The following is a 14,360-nucleotide window of genomic DNA, read 5'->3' as shown; positions in this document are numbered from 1 at the left end:
TTTTTTTTTTTTTTTTTTTTTTTTTTTTTTTTTTTTTTTTTGTAATCCTTCATATTGTCATAATTTGTGGTGTTTTTGCAAACCCATATTAGAATTTGAGCAGAATTTTTAAAACATATTTTCTAAATTTTCTTTACCTTTGCTTCAGGACACTTTGTTGTGGAGAAAAGCTTGAAAATAACTTTTTCACCAATTTAAACAGCAAACAGCATTTCATTTCTAGTGTTTATGTTTGCTATGTAAACAAAAATTTCTGTCTTTGAATGAAATTGATATCTGTTAACTTTCTTGTCTTTTCTGTGGTCAGTGTTGAATAGAACATGTGCATCTAGAAAGAGGGCTTCTTCCAAAATTTTTTTTCACATTTATCTCATCTGCTCCAACATTGTTTTTCTGTTTGTAATCTGATCTAATGAAAGACCAACAGTTTATTCTAACCATAAGCAGACAAAACAGCTGAGAAAAAGCTGTAGTAACTACTTCCAAGACAAAATAAGGACTCATAAATAGTAACAAGTCTTGTTAATGACTAGGGAGATTTTGCTTTTTCCACTAAAAAAAAGTATGTAGTTCTTAATAGTGATAGGAAAAAATCTTTTATATTGCTAATCTTCACTTGCCACAAATAGCTTGGCAAGAGGAGAATACTGCAGATAAAGAGGTAATTATGCATTTTTGAGAAACATAATGTAAAAGACAGAGTTATGTTTGGAAAGAAACCATAGGTTAATGGGTATTAACTCGCTTCAAGCAGCAGGGATCCAACGTGCAGATGAATTACTCCATGTACTGCACTGCATTATCACCATCAAACTGCTGCAAGTCAGCAGGTTGGTAGGTTCATAGTCACATTACTGCTGACCTATTCCACAAACACCTGGATGACCCTCAGTTAAGGCAATACATTTGTGTTATGTGCATCCTAACTGGAAATAGAAGAAAGAAAAAGTCTTCAGTTCACTGAGATGGAATGATAAAAGAAACAATTCCATGCTGTTCAACATCCATGTTGCTCTTCCCTGTATTTTTTTTTTTTTTTTCCTTGTTCTGCTATTTTTCTTCAGCTGACAGTATTCAAAGAAAAGGCTTAGGGATTTTTGTCGTAGCCTATTGACATTTTCTGTTCTCTAATTCTTAATATTCAGTTTGCTTGTTTAATGTCTGCTGAGCATTGAGATGACATTTTCATAGAATTATCTATTTAAACTCCAAAATCTATTTCATTATTAATAATAGATAGTTCAGATCCCATCACTGTGTGTGAAATTTGGATTTTGCCCGTGTAATTGATTTTGTATTACCAAGATTGCATTTAATTTTCTCTTTTATCACTCAATCAGAATCATAAGATCTTTCTGCCAGTTTTGTTGGCAGCTTATAATTTGCTCATGATGGTAACCAACATTTTTTCTTCACATCAATTTTGATAATGATTTTTTGGACAACAGTGAACTCCCGTCTTTAGAAGAACAAATGTGAGGCAAATAGATTTGCTTGCCATAAAGTCTTCCAGACTTTAAATATTGCTTTGGACCTCTCCTCTTTCTTTTCTTTTTTCACTTGTTACTTTTTCCTTTCATTTTTTTCCTTTTTTTTTTTTTTTTTTCCTCTGGGTAATTATCTTGGTATAGAGCTATGCCATCTGTATCATCACTGAAAAACTTCTCGTGGCATAATTGATAAAATTTACTTTATGTCTTAAAATACTGTTTTTTATTGTTGTTGCTCTTTTTGTTTGTGAAATAGCAGATTTTGAACTTTTTACAATATTCTTTAGAAATAAAAGTTTAGAGATGAATTAATTAGTTTAGCAAGATTAGTAGAATACTGGAGCTGTTTTCTGTGAGTTTGACTTGAAATTAGAAATGGCTGTTCAAGATGCAGTTTGATATTTCCAAGAAATTATTTATGTTATACATTTCTTTTATGCATTTCTTGCAGTAGAAGGGAATGGAGATCAGAGGTAGTAATCCTTTTTAAGTTCGATGTCCTATATTCTAAAAGATTTCTGAATTTCTTTTTCTTTCTCCTCTTTTTTTTTAATAAAGATATTTTCTGAGTGACATGAAAACAACAGTGAGGAAGTCCGAGGATGTGTGCTGTAAACCTTATCAAACTATACTATGAGAGTTTTCTGTCTTTGAAGATTTCTAAACATGCAGGAAATAGACATAGATTCTCAGCTGGGATGAAAATTGAACCCCCTGCAATACACTTTAGTGTTCAGAGGCAGTGATTTGTGTCTGCATCAAAGCTTGTGGTAAATGCCTTCTTCCACTGAACACATATCTGCTACTTGTCTGTGAAGATATCACAGTGTTAGGGATCTTCTGTAGAAAGGAGATTCTTGCTCTGTGCTTCACAGAGTGCTTCAGAAAACTCCACTGAGACACAGTGGTAATGGCTGATAAGTGCAGTTATTTGTGGGAGAAGGTACCTGATTTTTGGATGAAATCAAGGATGATCTGTATTAGTAAAAATGTTCCAAAGAGCAGGAGTAGGTAGGAGGCAGTTCAGTGAAATTCTGAAACTTGGAAACTATAAATGACAGATGGTGGAAAAGGAACAATAATAAGCTATGCTTCTGTGACTGCCTTCAGCAACTATTTAGATTATACTGAAAGCAGCAAAAATAGTCTTGTTGGTGGAAAAGTCTTGCTGATGTGATTTCCTAGCTGATAATACTTGCAGAAAGCTCACCATGTGAGAAGGACAAATAAAAGGTACAAAGACGCAATGCAACAAGCAGCTGGCCACTTGTTTAAAGAAGACAAAGCCTTCAGAAATTCATACTTTTAAGATACTCAAGCAAAGTATTGTATGACATTCTAGTTTTTAGCTGAGGTAGAAATATCAGGGACACCCATCCAAAACTAGCTGGGCCTTTCCTGCGGTGTTAAGGATCTACGATACTGGTCACGATAGGGCCAGGGACAAATCACTGGACATTCACACCAATATGGTGAACAGCAAAATGGCGTTTATTACAAGTGAACTCTAGCTTATATCCCCTATGTGCTTTGTCTACACCCCCAAAGCATGCGTCATACATCCATCACAGAGCAAGGGATGTCCTGCCGCGTCACATCCCGATGTCGCCTTGTTAATGCCTACTCCTGGCACGTCACATCCCGATCTCGACGCCAGGCGCCTAGTACAATATCTGCAACACTTTCCAATGCTAACAATTATTGAATTGAATATTACCTTCTTCTGAACCTCTTTTTCATCTTTTCCATTTCCTCTGCTCCAAAGTTGCTAAGATTACAAGTGTGCATAGTATTGTTAGGGAGCAGGTATAAAGGCAGAAGTCAAATGTATTTCCCACTACTGGGAGTTACTGATTTATATTTGTGCCACAGCACACTTTTTTTTGTCTGCCCACCCTGCTGGATTTAAATTTACATTCATCAACCTTTCCAGCACAAACCCTTTCCTTCCTTCTCATCTACTAAATCACATTTTTTATGCATCCGGATGATGTTCTGAAACTAGCCAAAGAGAAACAGCAATGGACAAGCAATAAAGAAGCTACCGGTCACCAGTCACTTACCTATAGGTGATTTAGTTAGCAACACTACCATGTAAAAATCTCTAAAATACATATGTATTCTGCACGTCATCATATAAAAATATTATTTTGTATACAGCACATTTACATAGAAGCATAACTCACAATGGAAATATTTGTTCTGCAACATCATGACATTGTCTGTTACTGTTCATCCTGTTTAAGGGTTGCTCCATAGGTATGCCTTCTCCTTTTTGCCTTTTTACTTAAGAACACAGGGGTTGCTTTCAGATCAAACAAGTCTGGTCATAGTAATGTAAATGTTCTTTGGATAAGACTACAGAGTAAAACAAAACACTGTCTCTGACAATAAATCAATTTACATTCATAGTGCACTAACTCTCAGCTGTATGAAAAGAGAAATGCTCAGAACAAAGATACTCCTCTGGGTTTGCAAATACTGTGTTCCTGCAATTGTACGTATTTAAGAAAGTATCTATTTTCTAAGTTCTTTCTAAAAACAATATCCAGACTTTTAACCTCCCGATTATGGCATATAATCCCAGCTGACATTTTTAGAATGGAAATTTGTGACTGGTTTTGAATAGTTTTTATTCCTCAAAACATTTAAATATTCAAAAGAGTAAAGCTACTGAATGGAAATTTTGCAGTTTTCCAGAAACACAGTATACAGTGAACATAAAAACTGTTTTATTTTGGTAATAATAATAATAATAATAATAATAATAAAATAAAAATAAAAATTATAATTGATATTTTTGCAATAATAATAATAATAATAATAATTCAATTATTATTATATTATTATAATAATAATAATTCAAATGTTCAATTGATAATTGATGTCCTACTTGTCCATCTTCCCAAAGAGAGTTTTCTGCTGATTGATATTTTAAAATGATAAATTCCTTTCTCCTCATTAATACTGTGCTGAGAAAACACTAGTTCAGCTGTTTTGGAATTTAATGAAATTTAATACATACTAATTTGTTATCATATATCTGTGTAAAATAGGCTTACTACAGAAAATGAGTTTTAAATTAGTTATAAACAAAGTGAAATAATTTAAAATCATTAGGAATAACTGTCTGGCAAAGCATAACTGTGGCAATTTCACAACAGGATTTCAGATGAAGCATGCTCTTTCTGGCTGATAGATTCTTTTTGTTCTCAGCATGAAATCTCAGGTGGTGAACTATTATTGTGTTGTGGTTTAACCCAGCAGGTGGCTGAGCTCCACACAGGGTTCACTTACTCCCTGCCTTCTCAGTCTGTTGGGGAAGAGAAAAGGAAAAAATAACAAAGTAGAACACTTGGGTTTAAATAGAACAGAAAAGGAAAAGGATAATAGTTTACACTATATAATTATATACAAACATATATAACAAGTGATGCACAAGTAATAATTCGCCACCCCTGACCAATGCCCAGTTAAGGCCCTTGAGCAGCAGAAGAGAGCAAGAAGAACTCTCATGCCCTGCAGCTCTCCTTCTGCATGTTGTTATATGGTATGGAATATCCTTTTGGCCATTTCAGGTCAGCTGCCCTAATTCTGTTCCCTCCCAGCTCCTTGGGCCCTTCACTGAGGATGGCCGTGGCTCTGTACAGTACTGCTTAACAGCAACTATAAACACTGATGTGCTATCAAGAGTGTTTTTCTCCTGGAACCAAAACATAGCATAACTCTGAAGAAAAGAATTCCATCACAACTGAAGCTAAGACAGTAATTGAATACACAACTAAAATTAAAATATCACACAACATTGTTTAGAGTGGAGAAAGGTGAGAGATGCGTGTTTCCAGTACTGCAATTAAATTCAGAAGAAAGGGTAAAATGAATGTGTCACAGGTATGTATTGAGTGTCAGAATATTTCATATCCTGGTCAGCGTTTCCACATTTTCTAGATAGAACTTACAGTCTGAAATAAGGGAACAAGTAACAGGTTGCCCAGTGAGGTTGTGAATGCCCTGTCCTGGGAAGCATTCAAGGCCAGGCTAGATGTGAGCAACCTGGTCTAAAGGTAGGTGTCCTTGCCAATAGCAGGGGGACTGGAGCTAGATGATCTTAAAGGTCTTTTCTAATTCAAATCATTCTATAATTGGATGATTCTATAAGGTATTTCTGTTTTCAATCCTTTTGTTCCTCTTTCCTATACGTTTAACAGTGACATCCCAGCTCCTCTTCGGACTTGAACCAAAGTAACTGCAGTTACCTCTAAAGATAATTCTAGCTATTTGGACACAAATAGACCTGATAATTTTCTGTACTTTTAGTGAATGGAGAACCACTGAGATTTGTCATGAATTTGAAGCACATTATCCACTACAGCAGAAGCATTTCTTCCCCCTGATATATCGACATTTTGTCTAAGATCCTGCTGTTTGTAAAGCGATTGGAATATTGGCTGAGAATTGTGCAATACCCCTTTTGGTATGCTTGGACAAATTCTTGTCCAGCCTTTTACTAATGGATTCAAAAATTGTAGGTGGATATTTGGATTTGGAAACTTTTTTTTTTTTTTTTTTTTTAATTCAGCATGTGTTTGTTTTAATAAGCAGATAACTCTGGAACACCAGAGGCATTTCTGCTTTACCTTCTGCTTTATTGTCTTCTTGAGGTAGGTACAGATTTGCAGTACAGCATGATTTGTCATCTCTTACTGCTTAATTAACCTTTAGTGTTGTGGCGTTTCCCAGATTGCCTGCAGAATTGTTTTAGAAGAATGTGTCTGTGTAGATAGGCAGTGTCAAATATAGCAGCTTTCTATTTAAAGTATTGTTACTTGCTGGCGCTAAAGACATTATTCTTTTGAATAGAGGATGATGAGACTCCTACATCCAAACTTGCTGCCAGCTTACTTCATTCTCCTGCTTTGAGCATACAAAAGCAATGCATGATTTATTTGTCTTTTTGAAATATCAAATCAAACTTACCCTTGGGAAACAGCAAAACAACTCTCAGTGTTTGCTTATCTATTTCATACTTACTAAGTGGCTGCTTACTGTTTTGGGGTATCTAATACTGTTCCGTACTACTCAATATTGATGTTCTCTTAATGAGGGAGAATGTGACGTACCATCTATTGTTATTGTAGTGATTAGAAAAGTTTTCTAAAGAAAAAAAATTTGAAAAGTTTCTTAATCCTCACCTGCTGGAAAGGGTAATTTCATTTACTAAAACAGAATGGATTGAAAGCCTTGGTAATTAAAATTTAATCCCAAAACTTTTTACAAGAACTAATTTTAAAATCGTTCGCATGATTTTTAAACAGCACATTTTTCTTAGGTTTCTGAGTATTTAGGATCCTACAGTCACTGTGCCCTTAATAACCTCAAAGTCATTTTAACCTTTGTATTTTTCTTTGGCCCATTGCTCTTAATGCCTTCTGCCTATAATCTGGGATGCAAAAAGTGATTTTTTTTTCATTGTTCTGAAACCAAAACTTCTGCAAAAACAGGGCAAAAATTCATGGAAGTTCATTCACTGAGACAACTGATAGCTTAGAAAAAATGTTAGACACTTTTGCCTTTGAAACTTCTGATGCAAACAAGTGGGGGGAAGAATATATGTTGAAAATATCCTGGAAATACATTCATGAAATAACATTCTTCTGATATTCCTATGAAACTGTGCTTGGACCAGACAGTAAAGTTTTAATCGCCCTTATAAGAAAAGCTGCCTTATTTAAACAAAGCAATGTTTCACATCTTTTCAGCTTAAAGCAGATAATATACAATGATTTACATCCTCAGTTCTTAGAATAAAGAGAAATGAAACTGTGTTGAAAAAATTTTCAATAGTTAAAGAAATTAAAATTCTCAAGTAAGAAAGATGTATGAATTTAGGACAGATAATATATTAAGGAAAGAGTTCATTGCAAACTGGTGGCAATGTTTAAAACAATAAACTGTACCAATAAGATCTGATGAAAAGCAGTGCCGAGAAGTAAAATGATTTTGTGGAAGATAATGAATAAGGGTTTCATACAAATAAGATATAAGGTCTCAACATTCAGAGGGTATTTATTTCAGCACACATAAGAAAGAACAGGCTTGTTCCTAAAATAGTTATGCTTGATTTACAAACTTTAATGTCCTTTTTTTCTTTTTCTTTTAAGGAGCATGGGTCTTATGACTTGAGATTTTTTTACATTCTTTTGTAAGTATCTGATATTTTTTTGCAAAGATTTTTCAAAATTATTACATTTTTTTTCTCAACTCGCAATTTTTTGTTTTCAAATTAATTTCATAGCAGTGAGTAGTAATACATAATCAATGCTATTTTTAAAAAGAAATATTCAGTGTATAACTGATACATTGACATAAATCAACACCAAGTAACAGTAGCCTTAAAGATTTCTTAAAAAACACTGTGGAAAATCCAGTCAAATAATGGAATATCTATGTCAACTCACAGTATCACCAAAATAGTATTTTGCAGTTGATGTTCTCTGTTTTGTACATGTACAGATGCAAAGAAGCAAGGCTATATAGAGCCTCTCTATACTAACAGATTTGAATGAAAATCATATTTCTCCAAATTAAAATTGTGGAAAATTCTTTTTCTTGTTTACCAACTTTCCACCTAGTAATCAGGCAGGGACCCAAAAATAAATTATGCAAGGTCTGTCTGTAGATAGAGGCACCTTTTTCTGACTTAAGTGCAGTGCAGCTCTAAAGGCTGATGACCATCAAGCATTGCTATTCACCTTGGCCATTTTTGCTGTTTGAGAAAGCAGGAAAGAGAAGGATCTGAGTATGATGTACTTTTGAATACATTTTGTTGACACACCCTGTTTTGGATAGACCTTTTTCCTGCCTTGTATTTTTAAGGCTTGTGTATTATTTTCACACTGGAGTTGAAATATTGTTTTGCAAATTGTGCAACTAGATTTTCAAAACTTTTTTTTTTTCTCCTAGTGTATTATTGTGTGATGTGAATATCTTTTGCCAGTTGCATTATCCTTTAACTTAAAAAAGGCTTAGTGTGCAATGAGGCTGAAACGCCTCACTGCACCACTGTGCTAGTGAGCACTCACTGCTGGTACTTTTCTTGCTCCTTGTTTGTTAGCATCAGCCATGCCAGTAACTATGTACACATGTAGATTTCCTTGTTTCTTTCCTGACTCTCCATTTAACAGTCCGTGAAGGTCCATGTGGTCTACAACACTGACATTCTGCACTGCGTTACACAACATTACTTAAGTATGATCTGAGTAATGTAGCTACTGTATATTGTTTGAGAGGTCTGCATGTGTGGTAAGGACACTAGTGAGTTATGACTGGTGAAGGAATCTGTTATTCAAAGAATTAACAAGTCTTTCACTACAGAAGAGAAAACACTATATACTCTTTGATCAGTACCAGCTGAAGTTGTATATCAGCCACAGGGCAGAGCCAGTATTTTTAGAAGGCTCTGTGATCTATCACTTTCCTTGTGCTTTGAAAGCAATACAAAATGCTGTTGTTATTTAACAATCAAAGTTAACCTTGTTGTTCTCTGTTGTATGAACGTAAGCCCAAAGCACAGGAATCGCTTTTCGTTCATTTTGATTTAAATTCATGATCTAGTAACAATCAGTACAGAAATTAAAATGCAAAGAGAGAGGCTCTTAAGAACTGTTTTTTAGGTAAGATGTTACTGAAACTCACCAGAAAACAGATTTTTTAAAGCATTCCTCTAAGATTTACATAATGTCTTATAACCAACAAAAGGTTTTAATATTTCAAGTTGGCTATTCAGGTTTAAGCATGGCTTTACAAGCTTTAAAAAAAATAAAAATAAACAGAAAAAATAGAAGAAATGAATTCCCAGTATTGAGTTTTTCCTTTTTCACTGAGGGATTATTTTAATGCAGCTGCTTTGCTTGTAGCCTTTCGCTGAATGGCAGTGGAAGGAGAATCAGAGAAGACATAGCAGGCAAGCTCCCACCAGCGAACACTCTCCAGACTCTGATGTGAAACCCTAGATTCCCTCTTTAAAAGAGAAGCACAAGATTTCAGCCTCATGATCAATGGGTTAATGTCATTTTAAGCAGCACATATACTATCCCCATCACACATACTCCTTACATCTATATTACTTCTGGGGAAGATTTCAGTGCCCCAGGAGAAAGTGTCAGAAGTTCTTGTATTCTCCTGTTAGGAACACATGCCCTTGACTTCTGTGGTTGGGCGAGCAGTATACACTTCACCCCTCTTTCCCTCCATTCATAGGCAGGCTTGGAAGTTGATGGAGCACAACCTGTAGCTATGCCGTTAGAGGGGACTTCCTGGCCACACTGAGATGGATTCTTCCTAACTTTTTTCCAGGGATGTCCCCTCCAGAAAGTAAGCCTTTCTACTGAAGTTTCTTTTAGCATATATTTCAAGACTAATCCTTCCATGACCTTCTGTAAAAGATTTCCTACATAAGTTTCCCCTGGAAAAAAATCAGGGATCTTTTCCCAGACTCTGTTAGTGCTTTTTGAAAGAGGCTTTTTCCATAAGAAAAGGACTTTTTGCATCCATATTGTCATTGTATCCTGTATGCACTGCCTCTTTTACATTTCTACTTTAAAAAAAAAATTACTTTGAAAAACTTTCACTTTATGAAAGTCTTCATATCTTCACCTTTCATTACATGTTAGAAATTTTGTAAGACCACATAAATCATCAAATAAGTTTGGGAACAGCAGTTGTTGGCATGAATACTTTTGAGCCCAATTCAAAGGAGAAAAACACCATAAAAAGTTTCCTTTGGGAAGATTATGTACCTGGGCGCCTCAGTACTAGAACTTGAATGTAAATGTGAATTTCAGCCTAGCCCCTGACCTTCAAAGAATTTCAAAGGCTTAAGAGCACTTGATCATAATTTATCCAAGAAAGCCTAATGTTTTTTCATAAACTTCACTACTACAGAACAAAAAATAAATTGGGAGGAGAGATTTATTCTACTGTTAGTCTTCTTTGATTTATCTTTCATGATATAGTGATTACGTTCCTTTTACTTTCAGTCATGTCTCTGTTTTCACGTTTAGCACTGTACATCTTGATAGATTATTTTACTTTCACTACCATCTTTATTTTCAAGTTGCTGCTTTGTAAATTAAACAGGCTTCTGAGTCCTGTACTTCTTACTTTTTACTATTATGTGCAAGTATTTTGATTGCATGGATTTCTAAGTTATATCTTACATCTGTTGTCATTTGAAGATTGATCTGAAAGCACTATCTACAGATGTAACATAAAACTGATACCAAATATAAGGAAAGTGTAGATTCTTCCTTTTCTAAAAAATGGAAAAGAACACGCTTGAAAAAAAATAACCAGCTGTCTTGATGTCTGTTCTTAGGCTTTTACAAAGATATTTTATATGATTTAGTTCCATAGCACAACGAATTACCTGATAATGAGTAAGTGCCAAATTGCACAGTGGACTCAATAATTCCAGTGCTTTATGCAAGAAGGAATTCCATGGCATATATAGAGTTGATATGAAATTACTGATTATAATTGAAAACAGGGCTGCAGTATGTTACTTTTCAGAACAATTTGTTTATATATCCTGCTGTCTTGCTGGTGAACACTATATTTCTCAAAATTGAATCATTATGCTCACATTTAAAAAAATGTCTGATTCCAGCAAAGTAGAAGTTTGACAACAAAGTCGAATTGTCAACAATTCCTCTAGGAATAAAAATGAACAGTTATACTGCAAAGACCATGTGGTTTCATAGGTTCTTATGTAATATTTTTTTAGGAGTGAATATTAATCACTGTCATTTATTCACTCAGCAGATGACCCAGGGGGTGAATTTTTGAAGAGAAACGTGCAGGACTATGGAGCATCTGTAAAGTAAGATTTAATACACCATCCTGTTGACTAACCAAGCATTATTTTTATGTCTCTCATGTAGTTTGGTTTCAATCTCAATTTAGATGGGATAAAGAAACTACAGATCACAGTATATGTTGTTCCCGTGCACACAATATAATGCCCAGGTCTATTTCCTGCCATGCCTCCATGAATTCTGCTTTCATGCAGGGCCATGTGGAGTCAAAAAAGAGCAAAAGTGTTCTCTTTGCATGAAATCAGTCAGAGCTATCAACTTGCACGTGTGAGAGCAGGATGAATTCTTACCATACCCTGCTGTGCCAATCACACAGTGAGCTGGCAGCAGTTCAGGAAGAGTTTCCTACCTGACAGATGCTGGCAATTCCTGCAGCCCCATGGCACCTCCACTTCCCGTTCCACAACTGATGCCATTCCTGACCAAGCATGTGGCTGTGGAAGTGTGCCTAGCGCTCTGCTTGGTGGCCTCAAACCTGATGAATAGAAGTGCTCATCCAGAAGCACTGTGATGTCCTTAAACCTGTTCTGTCCTGGATGTGAAAGGAGTTGCAAGAAATCTACAAGGCCAAGAGGTGGAATTCAGTCACAGCAGGGATATTATCATCTCTTTGCTCAGCCTGCATGGGCTAGATGAGTGGCCCTTCTCCAGTAGCTGAAGCCCAGCCATGGACACCACATTGGGACCTTCATGTGCCAGCTCATGGAGGTAACTGTGCTGCACAGCAATAACCAAGTGGCCCACAGGCTGCTGGGCTGACAGGACTCTCACGCTTACAGAAGGCAGGAAGTCAGCCTCATGTTCAGCCCAAGGGCCTTGAACATCCCTCCAGGGCCACACCATGACAAATGCCATTGTGGAGATCTGGGATATTCCCTACCTGCTGCTGTACACAGAGCAGAAGCTGCCCAGTACGGAGCTGGGGCAGGAGACAGTAGGTCCCTCTGAGCCCCAGGGCTGCAGCCCAGCCTTGCTGTTCTCAGCCAGGACAGGGGCCACTCATCTGGGATGCCCCACCAACCCCCAAAGAGGAGGACCCTCCTCAGCCCTACAAGAGGCTGTTCCAAGAATGACACTTGCAGGGCTCCAGCTGCTCCAGAATGAAAAAAAAAACAAAACAACTGTAACATGAAGTCTAATTCATGTTCTAACTTCTATGGAAAATTCAGAAGAATTTGAAGCTGAGGCATCTAATAGCATGGCTCTGTAAATATGCAAATCACAATGAAGGATTATTTGCAACAGTGTTATTTTAATACCTAGCCACTAAAATAATCAGTTCTACATTAAGTTTAAATAAGCTTCAGCATACATATTGTCATAGTATACTCTGACGGAAAACTCTGTATACAGTGAAAATGAGTGTACCCTCAGCAACTTTGCTGATGACACCAAGCTGAATAGTGCAGTTGACATATTAGAAGGAAAGAATGTCATCTAGAGGGATCTGGACAGACTTGAAAAGTGGGTCCAAGTGAACCTAGAGATGTTCAACAAGACCAATTGCAAGGCATTGCACTTGTGTCAGGGCAATCCCAGGAGTATGTACAGACTGAGAGAAGAGCTTAATGACAGCAGTCCTTCAGTGAAGGACCTGAGGCTCCTGGAGGATGAAAAGCTGGACATTAGACAGCAGTGTGTATTTACAGCCCAGAAGTATCCTGGGTTGCATTTCAGAGAGGAGGCCAACAGGGAGGGAGGGCGGGATTTTCTCCCTCTGCTCTGCCTTCATGTGGCTGCTACTGGAGTACTGCTTTCAGCTCTGGGATCCTCAGAACAAGAAAGACTCAGAGAAGTTGGACCAGGTCAAGAGGAGGGCAATGAAGATGGTTGGAATGCTAGAGTTGGGACTGTTCAGCCTGGAGAAGATGAGGCTCCTCATTGTAGCCTTCCAGTACCTAAAGGAAGCTTATGAACAGGAGAGACTCACTTTTTACATGATCTAATAGTGGTATTACAAGGGGGAATGGCTTTAAAGAAAAAGAGAAGGAATTCAGGTTAGATTTTAAGAAGAAATTCTTTATTCAGAGAGTAGTGAGGCCCTGGCAAAGGCTGCCCAGAAAAGATGTGGGTGTCCCATCCATGAAGGAAGGTATTCAAAACCACGTTGGATGGGGCCCTGGGCAGCCCCATCTAGTGGGTGGCAATCACTCCAGGGCAGGAGGTTGGAATTGAGTGGGCTTTAAGATCCCTTCCAAACTAAGTCATTCTATGAAGGAGTTGCTCAAAAGCAATTATTTACACAAATGTGTATTTGTTTGTTTGTTTGTTTTCAGGATTACTATGTTTCTAAAGCAAAAACTTTGTGTACTATATGTGCTATTTTACAGTAAAAAGCCTAGTAGGCAAAGCTGCTAGCTTAAGTTCAGTCAATTTAGGTGAATTTTGAGAAATGAATAATGATATTTGCTTAATTGAAATTATAATGACTGAATATAGATGAGAAGGAAGAAGGAAAGCAAACTACAGTTAAAATTAAATACAAAATCTAGATGATTAATGGAATCATCTGGAATGATAATTGAACAAAACAAATATCCTGAAACACAGGAGATTGCTAGTCTCAAGCAATATTAAAGTGACCACTGAGTGCTCATGACACAGAGTATACCGGATCACTAATAATACTATCTATACTAAATCTTATGAACAAAGTAGGAAAAAACAAACAGCTGAGGTATCTAATTTACAGAAGATGAAAAATAGGTGGTTAATAGAATTTATGTGCTTTTCTAGAAAAGAAATAGAGTACTTTAATCAGCCACCATTTCACTTGCATTTCCCCACACTGAGGCTGAAGGAAGATGTTACATTCTAATCATGCACCACTGTTCGAAGTGAACCTATTTCAACATGAGCTTACACTGAGGATAAAAACAGAACACTGTAGAAAGATTAGAGAGCATCTCTCCCCTTTTTATTCCCCGTTCCTCTCCTGACATGCTCACTGGCTCTTAACCTGATGGGAGATTTCAGCCACCTAGATGTTTGCTGG

The sequence above is a fragment of the Lagopus leucura genome, unplaced genomic scaffold (genome assembly GCF_019238085.1).
Source record: "Lagopus leucura isolate 7727_CA_CO unplaced genomic scaffold, USGS_WTPT01 Super-Scaffold_810, whole genome shotgun sequence".
Lineage (NCBI taxonomy): Eukaryota > Metazoa > Chordata > Aves > Galliformes > Phasianidae > Lagopus > Lagopus leucura.
Note: the sequence above shows the minus strand (reverse complement) of the source record.